At 45.7% G+C, this 21,889-nt stretch overlaps 1 pseudogene; it reads left to right on the plus strand.

Annotated features, from left to right (window-relative positions):
* The first annotated feature begins 3,207 nt into the window (after positions 1-3,207).
* The window catches only part of LOC138811383 (protein SGT1 homolog), a 55,046-nt pseudogene continuing 36,364 nt past the window's right edge, over positions 3,208-21,889 (plus strand).

Here is a 21,889-nt window from a genome sequence, read left to right on the forward strand (position 1 = left end):
TATAGGCATGAGCCACCTGCATCTAGCAAACTTTCTTTAGGTGATCTGAACTCAGAGCCTTATACATAGTATGCTGGTATAATACTACTGAGCCACATCACCAACCCTAGTGACTTTTTCCATTCAAAATGATTAACTTTTTAAAATATTTTATTTAAAGGATAAATCTTAAGCTGGCTAGCTAGCAACCACTGTCCAAAGTGATGTGTGCAATTATGGATAACTGAGTGTTCACCACACCTCTATTCAGACTCTCAAGACTGTAGCCTAAAGGACAACTGGGCACCTAGTCAGCTCACTGAGAAGTTCACTCTTGCTGTGGCATGATTTAAATGCTATTTGGAATTAACCAAGAAGGGTTCAAGGAGGTTTTACTGTATTTGGTTGTCAGGCTCCACTTGGCACCATCTCTTTAAAAGGCTGCCTACCTTTGAACTAATCCTCTATTTAGAATCCAGCTGGAGAAAGGCCTCAGCAATGTATACACATGCCTAGAATTGACAGAGTGCTGCTCATGTCAGCCTGAGCCCTCACCCATAGCCCTGGCTGGCCCTCGCTTCCCCAGAGAGCATGCTGCACCCGGCCGGAAGTGCCGGGTGCTGAGGGAGACAGGCTGTCCAGTGTGCCCAGGAACGCACCCCACATTCTTGATGAGGCACACAGGGTCCATCTGGGCCTGGGGCATGAGCTAGATTAGACTGAATTAGCACCATCATCCCTTACTCCTGATGGCTCTCCCAGTGGCCAGGGCCTAAAGCCTCACATACAGCTTTGCCCTATCAAGCCGTTCCTTTCTTATAACTCATTCCCTCCCCCAAGCGTTGCCAACTTCACATTTTCCTTTTTTCCCCCCTCACACAAATTATTGCAAGTCATGGCTGTCTAAATATAGCCTCCGGTCTGTTTTCCAGATGCCGGCCTCACCAGCCGGCCCCAACATTTTCCTGATGTCCTTCCAGCTCCCTCTTTGCTCTGTCTTTCCCTTCTCCTTCTGTCTCACCTTTTTTTTTTTTCCCCTCCCTGATACTCCTCCCTTCTGCCTCCCAGGCTCCTCGGTCAGTCTTTCTTGCTTTTCCAATTCAGAAGAACATTCCAGAGGCAAGGCCTGAAGCCTGACAGCCTGGACCTCAGACCTTCGATGATGTCAACTGCTAGCAATTGGCTACAGATACCTTCTTGGAAAGAAGTTCAAGGTTTAAGGGCTACTATGACCCTTAGCAATGATCTTCCAGGGTTTGGGCCCAACCACTGAACTTACTTGCTTTGTTCAGAAGCCGTTGAGACCCTTCTTTTTTATCTGTTTCTTCTTAGTCATCTGAAACCTACTGCCAAAGAGAAATCAGTACTCCTCCACTTGACAGCCTCCAGTATTATTTCAAGCCATCTCTCTTCCTTCCTTTCTTCCTTCCTCCCTTCCTTCTCCTTATTTGTGCTAGTATTAGGGTTTGAACTTAGGGCCTTGTGCTGGCCAGGCAGGCATTTTACCACTTGAGACACTCTCTTAGCCCTTTTTGGTTTTAGTCACTTTTTTGATAGAATGTCTTTTTTTTTTTTTTCTTTTTTGCTCAGGGTCAACCTTAGATCCCAATCCTCCTACCTACAGCCTCCTATACGGCTGAGAATACAAGCATGTGTGCCTTGCCAAGCCCTCACTTTCTTGAGATTACATGATACCAATTCTTTTTGCCTTTCTTTATAGGCCTAGGTGTCTAGAGCATAACTGCTTTCATGATAGACTCTTACACCCTCCATGTTGGCCATATCTGACATACAATGATGCTGTGTGTTCCTACCCAATTTAAGTTCTCCTCTTATGCAATATGGACACATTTCATGCCATCTTCTTTAAGGTGCTCGCTCACTCACAAGTAATCACCTTATTACACAAGGACCAATTTGGTGGATTCAGTATGAACTGAGGTACAGAATATATAACCACAAGTGCAGTCATACATTGTTTAAAAAGAGAGTTTTTGTTTTTGTTTTTGTTTTGCCAGTCCTGGGGCTTGAACTCAGAGCCTGGGTGCTCTGAACATCTCTGTGCTCAAGGCTAATGCTCTACCACTTGAGCCACAGCACCACTTCCAGCCTTTTCTGTTTATGTGGTACTGAGGAATTGAACTCAGGGCTTCATACATGCTATACAAGCACTCTACCACTGAACGACATTCCCAGTCCAAAAAAGAGAGTTTTTGAACACTTCTTTAGGCCAAGCATTTCAGACACAGAGGTACAAATGAGAATTCTCCTAATGAGACACGTAGAGTAGAGCCAGGATCCAGGGGCTCATACCTTATAATCTTAGGTACTCAGGAGGCTGAGATCTCAGAATCACTGTTCAAAGCCAGCTCAGGCAGGGAAATCCATGACACTCTTATTTCCAATTAACTACCAGAACAAAAACAAAAACCAGAAGTATGCACAAATGGTATTGCACCAGCCTTGAGCAAAGATGCTCAGGGACAGTGTTCAAGCCCTGAGTTCGAGCCTCAAGACTGGAGAAAGAGAGACAGACGGACAGAGACAGAGACAGAGACAGAGAAACATGCCTAGTCCAGGGCTTCTTCACCTTAACAAGACTAACAGTTACAACTAGAGAGAGAAACTGTCCTGTACATTTCAGATGTTTAACATCTTCCATGGCTTCTACTTACTAGATGCCAGCAGCGCACACACATGGCCAAATGTCCCCTGAAGATACAACCACCCTAGACTGAGAACCACTAGCTCAGCTGGCTAGACAGATAAGCCAACAATGGTTACCATTCACAGAAGCCTTAACAGAGGCATGAATACAGGCCCATGCCTAGACTCAGAGGGCATTTGAGTTGTATCCTCAAGGACAAGATACAAATTTCCCCTGCGTAATAGTGTTAGAGGGACTAGCATATACAAAGGCACTGGGGTTTCACTACCTGTCATGGCAAGTGCCCAGGTAGCAACAGTAAGACAGGAAGATGGATTGGGATCAGTCTTAATTAAAAAAAAAAAAAAAAAAAGCCTATATGACCAGGATGCCTGTGTTTGATCCTGAGGACAAGGGGAACAGGGAGGTTTTTCAGCTGGAGTATGTGGTGAACAGATACACTTTTGGTCTGCAGGCATGATGAGGGATGAGAAGAGTGGAGGTACAGCATTGGAGGATAATTCAGGAAGAGGGGATGCACACTTGAATTAAAACAATGGTGCTTGGAACAAGGATGAAGGATGGAAGAGCTCTTTCTGGAACAGAAAGCTCAGGATGCAGAGAGGTTACAGGGAAGGAGACAGAATGGAGTTGAATGTGACCGGGCCTCAGAAATGGTGGAGTCCCGCTGGGTGGGTCTGAGTACCCAGGGCTTTGTCCTGTAAACACGCTGGAGTGTGGGTTGTGTCTGGAAAGACAAGGCTCGGGATGTTTACATTGGGAAGTGCTTATACCCATCTGCCCTCCTTGCTTGCTTTTCCACCAGGCTCTCCAGAGGCACCTGGTGGGCAAAACCCCAGCCTTGAGAACTAGGTGAAAGCTGCGTTTCTAATCTTCTCCTTGCCCATCCCTGGCAGGCAGGGGGCTCTGAGCCTCAGTTTATCCATTTGTGAATAAGAAGAACTTTTCTCCAGTCTCCTAGGACGTGGTGGGTATGAATAGGGCTGTTTCAGTGGGCAACTCAGACCCCCATGGTACTTGGCATAAAATGCCTACAGTTGGCAAGGGCCGCCAGTGGTTGAAATCGGGCCTGATGGAAAGGCCCCTGACTCCACCACGGCCTTGAGCAGCTGCCAGCTCCACCACCAGGCCTGCTTCAAAACTTGCGTGCGAGATATTTTTTTTTTCTTTCCTTCCAAGGTGTCTGGTTCCTATAAGCAGGCTTTCCAAAATCTTCCCAGGCTCCAGGAAGCCTTTTGGCTGTGCATCCTCTGTCCTTCACAGTCCTCCGGCACAATGGGAAACCTTGAAACAATTCTTCTTGATTTGGCTGTGCAAAAGTCCTCTGCTCTTCTGTTCAGCTCCTTCCCAGCTAAGTCAGAGTGAACAGACAGGATAAGTGGCTACGATGGAGGTATAGAGAGAAAGGATGGCTCTGCTGGCCTGTCAGGAGGGGTTCAGGGCTGCTAGGTAGCACCTTTCCCCAGAGGTTACCCTGAGCGGGCAAGATAGGTGGGTGGAATCAGGAAGAAAATGGTGGGAGAGAGATGGACAGAGACTGTGTATATATATATGTGTGTGCCCAGGCGTGAGTATGTGTGTGTGTGTGTGTACATTGTATTCATGTGCAAGCTCACTCACTATACCCCATTCCCAAGAACCTAATGCTGATGGTAACAAAGAGAGAGACAGAGATGGAGAGACAGAGAGACAGAGAGACACAGACACTGAGAGAGACTCTGTGTGTGTATGTGTGTGTGTGTGCGCGTGTGTGCACACATGCTCACTCATTGAATCCCATTCCCAGGAGCCTGACACTGATGGTAACCCTAACCCTAACAGAGAGACAGACAGACAGACAGACAGACAGACAGGCAGGCAGGCAGGCAGGCAGGCAGGCAGGCAGGCGAGACACAGAGACTGTGCATATCTGTGTGTCTATGTGTGCATGCGTGCATGTATGAGCGCATGCTCACTCACTGTACTCCACTCCCAGGAGCCTGATGCTGATGGTAATCGTGCTCTCTCGCTGTCTTTTCCCCCCACCCCCCATGCAGGAACAAGGGGCTGCATTGTTAGCCAGCCTATCTCTTGGTTTCTGATTCACTCCGGGCCACGGCAGCCTGAGCAGGTTCACAGCTGCTCAGGGATATCCTTTCCCCTCACATTTAGGATTTGGAACAGCCCCAGGTTTCAGGAACACATGGTGATGGGGGAGGGAGGGGGCTCAAATAGACCAGGAAAAGAGAAGTGAACTCCTGCTTTCTTTCTTCAAGACGAATCTCTATTTTCGCCATCTGATAGCAGGAACAGCATGGGAGGACGGCAGATGAATTGCAAACCTGTGCAGGTCGGGGTGGGGTGGGGGAGAGGGCAGGTGAGTGGAGGAAGATGGAGAGATCGAGTTCAACCTGGCTGTGGTTTTCTGTGTACCCCGGTCCCCTTGCTCCAGTTACAGGTTCTGCCCAGCCCCAGCCCCAGCCCACCAGGGAGACACACTGAAAGCCAGCCCCAGTGCAAGTCAGACTCGCTGCTGGGAGCCCCCAAATGCAAGGGCCAGGAACAAGGGGGGAAACGCAGCCATCCCAAAGATGTAGGGAGCAGCCAGGTCCCACCTTACAAATCAGGGGTGTCTTTCTTTTCCATTCCTGTTGGCTTGTTAAAAGGAGTAATTGTGTACACTCCGGGAGAGAGGTGACACTGCTATGCCTGATTGTAACATTCTGTCCACGTTTACCCACAGTCATTTAGCGATCCTTTCAATGTCTATGGAAGGCCTTCTAAAAGCCAGTCATGTCCAAGTGCTGGCTTTTAGCGAGGGACAGAATACTGGCCTTCCAAGAGCCCCTAGTTGGTAGCGAATCTAAAGGAATAGGCAGGCATCTCCAGCGCCTAGTGAAGGTGGCTCAGCAGAGCAAAAGCTGAGGGGAGCATGCTCCATACCTGTGGTCAGCTCACCTGGCTGTAGGCAGCCTCCTCCATGTCCCCCATTGAGCTGGATGACCTGGGACAGATTTCTCTGTGTGTCCCGGTCATCTTGGCTAGACAATGGGAATGAAGGAAGGAGAGTGGGCGGCCCCACCTACCTAGTGGAAGATGAGTCAGACTCTGCACGGTACCCCTTGGCAAACCAGAAAGCCTGTGTCTGATTCTCAGGTTCCTCTTTGCTCTACCAGTGACCAAGGTTCAAGGCCCGTCCCATGGGAGCCAGAATCAGAACAGGGAGGCTGATGTGCTGCAGGAACAGGGGGAGGGGGACTCTGGGCAATGCTGCACAGAGCTGGCCTCTGTACAGGGTGGCAAGCAGCAACTAGCTCTCACACAGAGCCCCTTTCTCCTACACTCTTTGCACAGAGCTCACTCACAGGCTCCCATTCAGAGAGTCGGGGCATAGAAAACATGGCTGCAGGCCGGCAGGGTGACCTTTGGGCTTCCTTGGCGGGTGAGGGAATTAGGCTCTTTGGCTCTCCCAGCCCTGAGGGAACCCAGCAGGGCCCTGGTGCTGCACTCACATAGCTAGAAAAGTGCCATGAAGCAGGAAGACAGCGGAGGTCCCCAGCTCTCCTGGATCTTTCCCTTACTGCTCCCATTCACAAAGCGGGGTAGATAATCACACCCCTTTCTTTGAATGGACTAGGAAGAGGGAAGCTGTAGGTATTTGGCAACTAAATGAGCTTACCAATAACAGTCTAGTCTCCCAGTTCATGGCCCTGTCTGCAAAAGATGGAATGTTCCAGGCCTGTACTGTCTACTGGGACAGTTGCTACCCGCAGGCGGCCACTGAGTGCTGACATGTAGCCAGTGTGACTGCAGAACTGAACATTTCATTTAATTAATTAGGTTTAAATAGCCACATATGGCTACTGACATCTTAGTGGGTAGGGTTAGGTCTGATGGAGAAGAAATGCTGTGGCTTTGACCCGGATTCACATCCTGATTCTACAACACAGACTAACCCTGACCTGATTGGGGCCTGCTGCTCGACTCCCAGAAACTCAGGTTTACATATTATTCAATATACAATTTAGTAATAATGCTAAATCAGCCTGGGAGGGGACCAGAAGCCTCAGGTACATCCCCTGCAAAGGTTAGTCTGTGGGTTCAGGGTGTTGTGTTGAATTTTTCCAGTGCATGGGAGATTCCACAGAGCAGGTTCAGAAGTCTCAGGACCGGCTGTCAGGCTCGGGCTTTCTGCTCTGTTACACACACACCCCTCCCCTCCCATTAATCCTCTGTGACCAAATATTCCTGGATTCAATGAGTCTAACCAACCTAGCCTACACAATGATGAAGCTGGAAGGATGTCCCTGCCCTATGCCTGGCCTGCTGACAGCCAACCCCCTAAACTGCTGCAGGTGTGAGTCATTCTTTCTCCTATACCTGAGTCAAAACTTACCTGGCCCATGCCATATCCTATCAAGAATCTCCATGGTCTCAGGGACTGATATCCTCCTAAGATCTGGCCCTGTCCTTGGGGGTCAGGTTGGGATGATCTCCCAGTCTTGTATGAGGGTAGCCGCCTCTTCTGCCTAGCTCTGTAGGAGCCATTGAGCCACTGACGTGTAAACGGCGGAGCTGCCCTGCCAAGTGAGTGGGGATGCAGGACTCTGCCCCAACAGCACCTCCAGGCCTGTCTTCATGGCATATAGAGCAAAGGGTTCACCTGGATGATGACCACCAGCCTCTCTTCCTCAGTGACAGGGATCAGACAGGAGAAAAGTCCAGGGGAGCCAAGAGGCACAGCGTAAAACAGCCCCCCTAAGGCAAATCATGGCCAAGTTTAGTTTCCCAGAGGTCCTTTATCTCGTGTGCACATGCACCCCACTCAGTATCACGTCACTGTCCCTCTACCTCAAAGAGGGAAGAGACCCAGCTGGGAAGATCAAGGTTTAGCAAGCTACTGAGAGCCTCTAGGAGGCTCCTCCTCTTCCTCCTTACCATTCATTGAAGTGACAGGTTTTATGTGAAACTTGCTTTGCGATTTATCCTTTCTTCCCACAACAGTTCTAGAAAGTGGTTCTCATTATCCCCATTGTACAGATGAAGAAACAGAACCAGAGACATCAGAAGAGCACATAGCCCCTTTGAGGTGTGGATGTGAAGCCAGGCTGTGCTGCTCAACAGATTGAGGGAAAGAAACAAGAGAGGAAAACCTCTTCTCCATAATAGATCACCAAGCCCAGAACTCAGAGCCTGCTGCCTGCATGCTGCCTGGAGCCATGGTAGCCAGCAGAGAGCAGTGGGAGACAGACCCTACAGACAGGCAGGAGAACCCCCGCAGAACTAGCTGCCGCCACATGGATCTTCTTTCCCTCCCCTCCTCCCTTGTGGAGCCTTTTCCTCCAGGCCAGCCTGTTCCACTGGAAAAGCAATCTCCCCTGCCTGCAGACCTGGGGCTGATGGGCCACCTTCTGGTCTGTCTTTATTCAGATCCATTTCTCTCCTCTCTAGCGGGGGGAGGGAGTCATGCTGGGGAAGGCACCGGTTAGGCTGAAATCTTCATCTGGCCCTTTTTAAACCAAGTAAAGAAAAATAGCTCTTTGCCAAGATCTTTCATCTCAGTCATTTACTCTCACAGATGTTTTCTGCAATATAAACACCAAGCGAGGAATGCTGGGGAGGAGAAGAGGGCGGGAGGGGGCTGGAGGAGTGAATGGACAGCTTTGAAATCTGGGCCTGCAGAGGGCAGGAAACAGGACCTCAGCAGGGTCCCTCCTGCTCTGACAGCGTGGGCAACCTCAGGTCACTGTACCAGGCCAAGCGGAGGGTCACTGCCCAGGGTGTCTTTGAAAGAAAGTTCTAGAGAAAAGGGTCAGCCTTTGACTGAGTGGCCATCCCAAACAGTCTTCCTTCTCCTGAAGAGTTGCTGCTGGGACCTAGCTCTGAGCTAGCTTGGAGCAGTGTGCTGTGCAAAGGCCCACACCTGCCTACCTTAGCAAAGCTGGACAGGATTCCGGGGGATCCTGAGCCTGCTGCTAGCAGAGGTGTGGGGTCCATCAGTAAAAGGTAGGAATTAGAGTTTGGTTGCACCAGGGGAGAAAGAAGTGAGCTGGTAGGGGTAGAGGAATACATCCTACAACCCAGGAAGTTAGAGGTGTCCAAGCTTAAGGTTTATGAGATTTCTATCGATGTCAGTCACCTTGAAACTAATAAGCACTGGCTTGCAAACTCAAAAGCCTATGGAAGAGCTAGGCACCGGTGCCTTACTCCTATAATCCTAGCTACCCAGGAGACTGAGATCAGAAGGTCACAGGTTCAAAGCCAGCCAGGGCAAGAAAGACTGTGAGACTCGTATCACCAATTAACTACCAAAACCCCCCCACAAAAACCCATACAAAAAACTGAAGTGGAGCTGTGGTTCAAGTGATAGAGCTCCAGCCTTGAACAAAAGAAGCTCAGGGACAGCATCCATGCCTTGAGTGCAAGCTCCAGGACTGGAACCAATAAATAAATAAACAAATAAATATGCGTAAGGGGCTGGAAGGAGCCCAAGGCAGTAAGCCAATGGAGCTTGGGTGTCCTGAAGACAGGCAATCCAGAGGGGTAGCCTAAATCCAGTTTCAACTGGATATTCAAGACAGCCTTGAAATCCAGTTTTGTATAAAATCTCCTGTGTTTAGCAATAATTGTAATTGTTAAGGCCAAAATAAAAACACGCTATGTCGTCTACACGAGATGAGCCTGTGGGCAGGTTTTAGTTTGTGAGTCACAAACATTTGCAAAATGTTGGTTGAATGAATAAATGCTAACTTGGTGTTTACTTTTTCTGCTCTCTCAACTTGAGATTTGTGAGAAGGTTGGGAAAGCATGAAACAGAAAGCTTTTATTGGGTATCAACTGTCTCCCCCAAAATGGACCTAAACATTCAGATGAATCCAAGAATCAGGACCTGGCTCCAGCTCTGGAGGATGTACAATGTGGTTGGGAGACAGGAAGACTGGAGGACTGAGAGGTTTGGTTGTGTGACAGAACTTCCTGGAGAAGGGGACCTTCAGCCTTGCTTCCCAGAGGATATAGTGTTAGGGCTAAGCCTTGGAAAATGGATAGCAAGAGTCACTAATTTTAGCCTAACCATGAATTAATGACACTGGAAAGCATCTCATCCAGGACACAGAAAACTCCTAAAAAACAGAACTTGAGGCCTCAAAACAAGGGGGAAAGAATGTATATCCTATTCCTGCCATTAGTCTTCCCAGACTTACCCAGACTTACCTGCCACCAAGTTGTGGGTCAGGTCTCCAACAGACAGATAACCCTTTAGAATCACCAAAGGGAAGTTAGCAAATGGGTGTTGCCTGAAGAAATACAAGCCACAGAGGCAAGGTTGCTATTCTGAAGGACAAATGGGTCTGATATTCACTAGCCATTTGAGAGGGAAGTGAGACGCAAATTTCATACAAAGGCCAGCGAAGGTCTCTGGTGCCCAAGCTCTCCTAGAATGATCACAACATTGAGCTCCCTGCAAGGAATAACATGGAAAGCAAATCCACTCTGGGTTAGTCCCACGCTTCCATCCAGCAGTCCCATACATTCCTTACAATATGCTGTAGGGCACCATACAGAGAGCAGGGCAGTATATTCTCTGAGGATGGGAGTCTTTTGTTCCTAAGTAGGGTCTGCCTCTAGGATCTGAGGGTGCCCAAAGTGCCTGACCAGAAGCCAATAAGAGAAATTTCAACCCCGGATCTGCCTGACTCCAGAACCTAGGCTTTTCCAAGTCACCAGGGAAACTCAGAATTTCCAAAGATTTCCCAAAGTTCACTTGAAGGGGAATGTCCTTCCCTGAGGACCAGATGGCCTAAATATTGAAGACTAGTTGTGCTTCATCACCCCTTGCCAGGGCTGAAAAATTGTTAGTATGAAGGAGGTACAAGGTACAGACATTACTCATGTGGCCAGGCATTTGGATTCTACAAAGATCCTCTGAGACACATGGCCTTCTTATTCATTGAATAGTGCAGTAGCCCTCGGCTCTGACACCTCTAGGGAGAGCATGGTTGCCTTATCACATGCCACTCTGCTCACAGGATGAGCCTCAGTCAGCCTCTCTTTAGCAGACACCCACTGGTCTTTGTGCATTTCTTTCTTCCTTACCCGTGGCTAGTCTATATGGCCACTTGTCAAATACTCAAAGAATTTTCTCTTGTACCCTCCCTCTTGTCTCTTCCCCTTTTTCTTTCACATGTGATACATTTTCAGGTCCCCTCTCCTATCCCCTAGTCTCATCTAAATGTAGTTTAATTTTTTGTGTGATTTTCCCTTAAAAAGTAATGTAGTAACATTCTAGGTAGTACAGACTGGTAAAGAATCCAGCAACCCATTTCCTCATCTGCAAGACCCTTAGTTAATGTCATCTGAGATTATTTTTCAATGAATATCACCTAAAATTACATTAATTTACTTGGTAATGAGCATGTTCACACCCAGGATACTGTCAATTTGAAACTTTTCATGTCCATCCCTAATCCTGGAAGGTTCCATTTTTTTAGCCCCCAGGTCTTCAAATGTGCATTTAATCCTAATACATTTAATCTTGTCACATTAAGCCACATTGTTGATGCCTTTCTGGACTCTGCTTCTGTTATCCAAGATGTGAGCTATTCCTGCTCACAGCCAGTTTTCTGGAGGGAGTACTGTAAGAGAAGGGCCAAAGGAAAACTCTGAGATACTGAGGGCACCCTCTGTCAAGGCTACACTAATCTGCTTAATAATAGCCTTAGGGCCCAACACCTACCACATACATAGACAATCCGCTCTTACTGTCTTCCATCCCTCACCAACTTCCAGTGTCATGAGTAACCTGGTCTGCTGCCTACTGTGATACTATAGGCCTCCAGCCTGGAAGTCCCATCTGGACTCTAAAAAAAAGTACAACTGGCAGGTCATTTTATCTCTCTTCTTGGCAATTCTATGCTGATTCCTACCATCTGCATTTTCTCCCCTAAGTCTTCCAAAGCCATCTCTTGTCCCTAAACCCCCAAAGCAGAACCAACATATAGATGAACTTGTTCACTCACTATTCTGGGCATGTCCATTTGCCCATCGGGTCCCCTCACCATGCTTCTCCCCACTGCACCCCAGGAAGCTAACCTTGTGAACTACATTATAAGATACCCTTTGGCTCCAGTTAGTTTCAGTCAGTGGGAGGCACCACAAGAGACAGACAGGAGGTGGAACAAGGTCAAGATGTTCATTCCCTTGGTTCCACTCTATGAGGTCAAGTGGGCTTGGCTGTGTCTTTCAATTTCTAATCCCCTCCCCCTTGACACACACACAATAATGCCATAGTCCCTGTGTGGTGGCTCTTTCAAGTAGACACTTTCTCCTATGCTTCTCTGCCCTTGCCCTCAGCTTCTCTGACCCTCCTAGCTCTGACAGCCTCACCATGTCTTGTTAACTTTCCTTGCCCATAACTTGTAAGTAGTTCCATTTCTAAGCTCTCCTCAGTCATCTTATAGGAGAGGGCACTGACTGATGCACTGATATTTTGAGTCACACTTCGTAAAGACGAGCCCAACAATGCTCAGCTGTGGGAGAGAAGAGGCGTTGGTGACAACAGCAAAGGATGTAAGTGTGCAGGGTTTATAGCCTCACTATTGAGTAAGGTTAAATTCAGTTTCTACTGCTTACCAGCTAGCCTATGTTCTTTTTTTGTAACATGGAAGCCATAATCTCTCCTTACAAGTCCACCTTCAGGACTTCATGAGATTGTACTTGCACAATACTAACTAGCATCAGGTGCATTTTTGTTGTAAAATGTTATTAAGACAAAATCTGGAATTCAAGGGAAGGGATGGCAGATAAATGGAGAGAGGAAGGATGGGCAAACACAGTCATAATATTCAATGTACATATATCTGAAAATGGAACCAAGTAGCTTGAGAGGATATATGGAGTTGGAAGAGACAGGAGAATGACGAAAGGGGTAATGTTGATCAAGATGCATTGTACTCACCCACTGACATGCTGAGTTGAAACTCCTTTGAACCACTACCGAAAACAATCTTTTAAATGTAAAAGGAAAGAAGAAAAAGAAAATCTAACCATTGGCTAGTGTCACTTTTCTGTTAGAAAATGCTACCTATAGGGGCTGGGAAGTTGGCTCAGTAGTAGAGTGCCTGCCTTGCATGCATGAGGCCCTGGGTTTGATTCCTCAAGCGCCACATAAGCAGAAAAAAGCCAGAAGTGGCGCTGCGGCTCAAGTGTAGAATGCTAGCCTTGAGCTGAAGAGCTGAAGGACAGCACTCAGGCCAAGAGTTCAGGCCTCACAACTGACAAAAAAGAAAGAAAGAAAATGCTACCTATAAGCTATAAAGTTTGACATTCAGGGAATTTGACCAGTGAATAATGCCCATACACTATAGGAAAGAAAGAAATATAAATGTGGTTATTATTGTTATTTTATTAGAGAAGCAGTCAGTTCTATTACTTATTTTAAGAGAAATTTCTAGCAAAAAAATACTTAGCGAGGCTATTTTTAGTCTATCTGGTGATCTTTTCCAATTGCTTTTTCTGAATAATCTTAAAGTCCCCCAATCATTAAGCCTAGGAAATGTGGTACCCTTTAGCCTGTTCCTACTGAGCCTCTGCCACCATCATTTCACTCCTCCTTTCTCCAATGATGTTCTTACCAAAATTAGCTCAGAAGAGTCTCTTAACTTGGTCCAAAAACTAAATCTGAAAGAGGTCAAAGATTCTCTGGTCAGTCACATTTCACCCAACTATTTTTAACTGGTATAGGGCAAAACAAGGTTCTCCAAAGAGCTGGGCCCTGTGAATGCTGGAAATTCTGCCAAGATGGAGGAATACAGCCATGCTTGCTGGAAAAGAGAGAACAATTGGCTCTTAACCACTCCAGTGTACCCATTTGCTGCCATAAATCTTCTACCTGCTCTCTTTTGACTTTAGTCTCCCTGGGTTGTTCTGCTTCTTTTCTGCTCCAACCTTCACCTTTGTCATTGTACTTGTGCTACTAAATCATCATCTTCTGGGCTCTTCACCATACTGTCCTTGGTCTTCTGTGTCAAAAGCTCGGTGGGTTTCCGAATATCTGTCCTGATGTAAACACTATGGTGAAGCATCCTGGGTTCTCAGCTGGACAAACTCCTTTTCCAGTCTCTTCTGCCAATACACCATTCCTGCTTCTCTCTGCTGAGAGCCTATGCTTTGCTCTGCTCCTTCTCCTTCCTACTCCCTTCTCCTCCTCTCTACTTGACTGCCCCAAGGGTAAGCATCTTCTTGTCCTGATGCATCTCTCCTTCCACATACTTGCCCGTGACCCTCCACTCTCTAACCTCCATTACCAGAATCCCTTGAGTTAGAAAACCAGAGTTGTTTCCATGACTTTTAAGGCTGTTTGGCTAAACAGCAAAGAGAAGGGAGTAAGGAGTCAAGCTCCAAGTTTCTGGGCCTGACCCCAGATTGATGCCGAGGGCAATGCCATGGGAAGGTGACCTCCCCACAGGCTTAGGGACTGTCCCAATGGAATGACACATTCAAAGCCTGAATATTCAAGGTCAGGCTTCTTTTTTGATAGGACACTGGATGGATAGAAACTAAGTTGTAAGTTAAAAGACATGGCTAAAAGCTTCATTCTGTGATTTATGGCCTAGACTAGGCTTTCTAAAACTGTACAGAGTTATTCCTGGCTAAGTTCCTTATTAGTCACATGTGTGAAATGGAAACATCAGCTTTGTCAGAAATATACTTCCTTCCCCCTATGCCAAACTACTCTATAATCAGGTTCTGGGTGGAAGATACTGGTAACTGATATTGGGAAAATACTGGGAACAGAACAAAAGGAAAGAATACTTTACAACAGAACTGCAGCATCAAGTCAGTGACAATTACTAAGCATATATGGAGAGGGACCATGGGAAGTCAAAATATGGTGAGCCAACCCCTCATTAGCATGGCCCCCAGAGGTGTATATCTTTTAATGAACAGATGAGGAACGTTTAGACTCTCTAGTAGGTCATTTGTAACTAGTTAGCACTTCTCCACTCTCTTCTAGTACCTGTATTCCAATATTTTCTCAGTGAGTCTCAAGCTGTCCCCAGCTCTTAGCTAATGAGATTTAGTATAACAGATTCATCCAGATAATTCAGGTGAAGCATATGACCTAGGCCTCAGCTAATCAGGACTTCCCCTTCTCTTGGGCATAGTCATTAATTTAGCAATAGATATAAGAGTCCATGAGAGCCAATATGATACTTTGAGATTTTCCTTGAAATTTAGGGAAAGGATACTGGCTCTTTCTCTCTAAACCTCAGATCTGAGAAGTAGACAGCCTTGAATTACCGTCCTTTCCATCTTGTGAAATGTGAGTCTAAAGCCAGCATAGAGAAAAGGACAGAGAGATGGAGAGAAACCAAGTTCTGGTAACAACATATTACATATTTATCTCTGACTATGAGCTCTAATTCTGGATCTTTCCATTTGCACAGTCTACTCAATTTCCCATTGGCTAAAGCAGTATAACTTTCAATTCTTGGTGACCCAAGAGCCCTTGTTTATAGTTATTATTTAAATATATAGGAATAGCTTAAATAAAACTAAGAGGAAAAAGGCAGGCCAGCGGTAGGCCTTACTTTGCAAGCTCAGCTGAGGACCAGTGCCAGGAGGACCCCAAACAGGAAGAGGGAGAACTCCAGACAGGAAGTTCCACCAGCCAACATCACCTTTTAAGAAGTGAAACTGCTAAAAGATTGGGCCATTTCTATTCAGTTCAGTCTCTGGAACACCTACTTCATATACTTAATAGTAAGTAGCATTCGTAATGGTATTCATAAATATAGTTTAATAAAATTCCTTTATTTATATACTCACAGCTTGTGTTTCCAGATATTTACTCCCTTTCTCTATAAATTAATAAAACTATTAATCATGAAATATTGTGTTAGGTCTAGGGTCTTCAGAGAAAGAACCAATGATCTCAATCATCTCTAGCTCTAGCTATAGGTCTAGCTCTGTCTCTACCCCTGGGCAAACGTTACCAGAGGCTTTCTCCTGGCATCATTATTCTCCAGGCCCTAAAACCTAAAGAATCATTCTCCAAGAACATTCTTCTTAGCTGTGGGCAGAACAATTCTGTAAACCTCCCAGGGCCTGTGGCCTGAGCTCATTGAAAAACAACGAAAGAAGATTTTAGGGCTCTGAACAGTGCTAGATCCCTTCTATTTTCATTGAGGTTGAAAAGAAGATGCCATTGTTGGGGTCCAGAAATGGAATCTTATCTGTTGAGAACCAATGCAACTTAAAACTCCTCCATCCAGAAAGCCCACCGGGCCTGCCACATGCATGACCCATGACTGTGGGTGGGATGCCTTGGTATTTTCAGACTGATGGAAACAGTGGCCTTGTTGATCTGGGACAGTCCCAGATTAAGCTGATTTTGCTATTTTTAATCTCTCCGGAAATAAGCAAAGAAGAGAAGTCTAATTACAAACAGACAGAACTTTAGATAGGAAATATGTAGGTCCCCTGAGGCACCTAGAAAGTATCTGAAACCCAGCAAACCCCTTATCCTCCCCTCCCAAGAGCCACACCCAAGAGGCCTGAGGCTGCAGGAGGGTTTACAATCAGGAGTCCAGTCTGGCCTTGGACTGGCCAAACCAGCCCAGCCAGTCAGCCCACTGGGCCTAGGGGCAGGGTCTCTGCATGAGAAACCGGAAGGCATTTGCCCACAGCCTGCACCATGGTTTTGGAAGAGCTCCTTGTTCTCTCCTCCCCATTATTTTGGGTTTTCTGGTCTTTCTCTATTCTGTGCTTGTCAAATACCAGGCATGGAAGGATTTCAAACACCACCATCAAGCCCAACACACACACACACACACACACACACACACACACACACACACACACACACATTTATATACTTCCCACTCTATTGTATTCCCACCACAATCTCATTTGCCACACAGTCCTGGGATCTGTAGCCAAGTGAAACCCAGTGAAAGCTTTGAAACTGTTCATATACTTTCCACCTGTGGCCTTCTATAAGCGCTCCAGAGTTAAGGTTCCAGCCAGAACCCTGGGTTTTGCTGGCAGCTATGCTTCTGGGTCACTGTGGGAGGCGGGACAAAGTCTTATGGCCTGCTGTGCCTCAGTTTCCCTGTCTGTCAGTTTAGACAACCATGACCACAGCTAATTCTGAATTGTCTGCCTGCTGGTGGGATCAAACACTGGGGGGTAGAGAGGACAGTTGGGGGTGTACCCATGGATTTGTAGCAAAGAAGTCCCAGAATGAGTCAAAGAGGAGACCAAAATAGACCAAGAGCCCAGCGCCCAGAACGGCAGCCAGCAAAGATTAGACACGCTGCCGAGTACACCATCTCGATGACTTTATTGAGAGCTTTTACTCATAAACAGCCACTGTGTTATTGTAACTTCCCTGGACCAGACTGCCCCTTCCTGGTGGTGGGAAGTTTGGGATTGGAACTATCCATGGGCGCTGTGGTTGCCGAGGTCACCCTGGGAGCTGGGGCTCTTCCAAAGGAAATCAGCATGGGGGCTCCTGGGCTTGGCGGAATGGCTGGACAGATGGACAGTCTTTGAGTGAGAAAGTCATGCTTATAATGCAGGAAGGAGTGGCAAGCTTCCCCAACCTCCCCCAGCTCTGTTGGTGGGATTCTGGCTTTCTTATGGGGGACATTTCTCCTGCATTTGCTTCTTGTTCTCATGAATCCATATTCAAGGAAGTAGAGCAGGAACACAGGCATGGAAAGGCCCATAGTTCCCATCATCCCCATCCCTAGAGGCCCAGAGTCCCCAGCCAATCCTCAGCAATTGCTTTTCTTCTCCCATCTTCTGTGTCACTGAAGGATCCATCTTTGCTCTTCTGGCCATTTCCTCAGTTCTTCCTTTTCCAGAGAGACTAGACATAGTAGATTCAGTTCACCCTGTCTTTCATTACAATTCCTCAGGCAACATGGAGAACATTTGATTCACGTGTATCAAAGACATGGTCTAGGGAGCATTTGTAGAAAGGATCAAAGATATCTCATTTTCATACTGAGACTCTTTCTTCCCTACCACTGCCAGCTCTCAACCACTCATCCATCTCTTACTCATCCCTGCTGGAAACACTACCAGTCAAGCCAAGCCAAGCCAAACAGGTGTCTGTGGGCTCTTGGCTTCTCCAAAGATGAGAATCTCTTCTGTGGCTACCAGATTGCATCCTGATGTCAGCCAGCTCCTGGCATCTGCTGCTGGCCCTCCCAAGATGAGAGTCTGTGGGGACACAACCCAAACTCTTGATCCAGCCTCTTCCCAATCCCACTCTGTCAGCAAAATGAAACTCCTTGCCAAGAGAGAGGCAGCCTAGATGATCTGTGGGACATCCTTGATAATTGGGCAAACCACCTGTCCTTAGTTGGCCAGTGTACCTGAAAGACTTATCCTTGGTTGACCAGTGTAAAGAAGGAAACAGGAGAAAGATACCCAAGTCAAATGTCAGATTTTTGAACAATCCATGGCTGGCTTCAAATCTTTATCTAGAAAATAGTACACAAGAACTTCTAGTGAAAATGAAGCTTTAAAAACCCCTCCATAATGTAGCCCTGTCTTATCCCTCTCCAATCTGTTCTACCATGCCTTTCTTCCTCAGGACTCCACTTTAGCCAGACCTTCAAACCCATCCCATATTCTATTTTATCTTTGCTCTTTGTTCTTGTTCACTCTATTTCCTTTGCTTATAATATTTAACTATATTCTGCCCTTCTTCTGAAAGGCCCAGCTACAGATTTGATCCATCCTGCCACTCTACCCCAATCCCCAGCAAGCCTCTGGGTAACTGGGAGCCTATATTGCCTTTTTATTACACCAGGCTACATTTTTTGTCCACTGTCCACAGTTCACTTCCTTTATTGAAGGTTAATAACACATTCTCTGTTGTAGATGTATTGTCTTTTGTCTCTCTAATGAATCTATATAGGCCCAAGGACATCACTCTTCTCTGATCTGTGCTCTGGGGCTTTAGGCAATACACATGAATTTGGTTGGTTGTCTATAAAGGAACCTAAGAGACACAGATGTATACCCAAGAGGAAATATAGAAATATTTAACAAAATCTGAGTCTGGGTCCAGATGATCTGTTTTGGGGAGCAGTGGCATAATAGACTTTGCTTTCTAGGCAATCCTGTAATAGTCCTAGAATCTCATGGAGGCACAGAGAAGTTGGTTAGGTGAACAGTGTTCTGCAATCAAGCAAGATCATAAACGTCAAGCCAGGGAAGCTAAGCAATTTTAGCTTAACAACTCCAGGTGATGAGAATGGTATTTATAGTCCTAGTGACATGTTTGAAGCAGCAAGTCCCAGAGGGTAATATTTTTAACTGGACATCCTGAGACTCTGATGTTTTTATTCTCCTCCCCATCCTTCCCTCCTGGAGCCTCTGGAACTTTCCATGCAATTTGGACAAGAGCATGAATCCTCTATTGTTTCTAAATCCTTACTCATGCTAGGGAAGGAATTAAAACTGCTTTGTGGAAGGATGATTGAAGATGAGTGGAAAACATTCTCATGCTTCAAGATGACATTTACCATTGCACCAAAAACTTCCATCAGGGAATTTCAAAATTCTAGGCAGAGATAGAGCTCTCTCTGCCCTCGGAGAACTCTTGAGGGCAATGATGCTACAACAGGAATAGTAAGTTCTTGGTGACAGGTAGATTATCTTGGCCCAGAGGTCCTGGACAAGCCAGGTCCACTAATTTAAGAACATTCTCTTAAGATCTTTTTCATATTGGACAATAGAGCCTGAGATAAATGTACCAACAGAGAGTGGGAACCTATAATGTTGCTATTTATATGGCCCAGAAAAATAAAAAGGGGGGGCATGGAATTAGTGTTTTCCTTCTAAGCAATCTAGAAAGTACTAGCCAAAGAACAAAATACAACTAGCTACACAAGCGGCAGGGAAATCCCATAGATCAGAAGGGATGGAAAATAACCATGAGATCATTATACTCATCTCCCCCAGGGTCTCTACAGCCAAGATGCAGTTGTACAACCCCCACCGAGGGTGTCCATTATTACCTCTCCTGCTTTGCACTGTGAACAGCATTCCTGATTAATCTTGCATGCATTCCCCAAAACAGGCAATACCTATGAAACATGCTCCACATGTAAGGGAGTTAAATTCAGAATTTTCTCTACTGGGTAGATTTTTTTCTCTTCTGTTCTTTATAACTAATTCTAGATGGTCATCGGTGGCTCACTCAACCATGCTAACCAGCTCTATGCACTAGCCAGACCTGGCCAAGCTTAACTATGCACCAAATCTTACAGTGACCTGAACTCAAGTGTTAGAAGCTATCAAATATAGGCAAAAAAGTTGTACCTGTTCTTCATGTTAAGAAAAGCATATAGCCAATCTATACCAGGAAGACAAACAAAAGTAATGGTTTGTAAATAACTTGAATTTTTTTTGTTTTCAAAAGGAATCATGCAGAAACACATATACATATTTATATACACATACATATACACTTATATATACAGATACACACAATATATAATTAATGCCCTATGCAAAAATCTCAAAGAAAACAGCTAGAAAATTATTCAGAAATTTGTTGTATTTCCTTCCAATATTTTCTGTGAATAGTCACCTATAATTAATGTGTGAAAAATATATATTTCAGTTTGTGTATATGTTATATAATATACAACATATAGCTCTATAAAGCAAGTGGAGTATAAAATTATTTTTCTTAAGTATGAACAAATACCTGTGTGTTTCATGAAAAATATCCATAAGAAGCCAGGTGCTGGTGGCTCACACCTATAATCCTAGCTGCTCAGAAGGCTGAGCTCTGAGGATCATGGTTCAAAGCACTGAGAACCAAGCCCTCAACACATGAGCCTTTAGGGGGATACTTCACCTTCAAGACACAACCCAGTGCTATCCTGTGACACTGAAATAATTAGGAGAAATGGTTCAATGTCTAGGCAAATGGGAATGGACAGCACTTTTGGCTGGTTTGGATGTCCAGGGAATTCCCTTATGGGCTCATTGTGGCAACAGAAGTGACAAGAAGAGGCCTGAAGTGAGGGATACAAAGCCACAGTTATTGTCAACCTTCCATTCTAAGTCAAGGGAGGAGCAATATGGCTAATACAGCAACTTTCAAAGTCACTTAAATTCAGTTCAATTTAATTGATATGAAGGCTTTGTCTTCAAATGAACTCCAAACTTGTGCACCACTGTGGTACACAAGTGATAAAAGTTGCATTGAGGTAAACACTGGGAGACTTTAGAGATGAGGAAACTCTACAGACACTGTGTTTACTACACTTGAGGGTTTAGATCTCAAGAGGGTTAATCCAGGCCCTATTAGCTCAGCCTGGTGTTTTTTATTTTGTTTTGACAGTACTAGGGTTTAAACTCAGGGCCTGGTAGTTATTAGACAGATACTCTACTAGCTAAGCCACACCCCCAATCATTTTTGCTTTTTTTTTTTCAGTAGGGTCTTGCTTTTGTCTAAGCCAGCCTGCAATCTACCTATTTACACTTCCCTTGTCGCTAAAACAACATAAGCATGCCACTATGGCTAGTTTTTTCATTTGTTTTAATTAAGATGAAGTCTTGTGAACTTTTTGCCCAGGCTGGCTTCAAATAAGAATCCTTCCAATTCCCAACTCCTGAGTAGCATCATGCCTGGTGCTCACTCTGTTTTCTATAGCCTTAATCGTCTCTTTGCCCCTGAACCCATCCCTGTCCTCTTCTTAATCCTCAATCTTCACCTGCCTCAAACAGCCTCTCTCCTATATCTTGTTCCCTAGGTCTTAGAAGGCTGATGGTTGGAACAAACGTGGGAGCTAGAGCCAGGCTTATGGTGAGAAAGGCAGGAAAATGTGACAAGAGTGATCATTTGGGTGGCCACTGATAATAATATTGCCATCATTTATCACATAATTTTTCTCACTATCTGCCAGGCATTGGTTATGCAATTTACATATTTGGTGTGGGTGCCTAAATCGATGTTAACTCAAATGAAGCATGAGTATACAGTGTGTTTGTAGCAACCTATGCTGTAGGTGTGAGCATGGCCCTTATTTTAGTGCTAAGATGTTCAGCATATAGTGGCTAAAATGGCAGGCAGAACATTATTCCAATCTCTCATAAAAGGTGACCGTTGAAGACACCAAACACTGAAGCAGGGTTGCATTTGATTTGGGAATGCAGCCTGGACCAGAAAGAGAGCTGAGAATCTAAAACCAGCCATCAGAGTTTTTAGAGAAGATGTCCCAGTAGGTC

The sequence above is a fragment of the Dipodomys merriami genome, unplaced genomic scaffold, assembly GCF_024711535.1.
Source record: "Dipodomys merriami isolate MVZ:Mamm:240054 unplaced genomic scaffold, mDipMer1.0.p SCAF_521, whole genome shotgun sequence".
NCBI lineage: Eukaryota > Metazoa > Chordata > Mammalia > Rodentia > Heteromyidae > Dipodomys > Dipodomys merriami.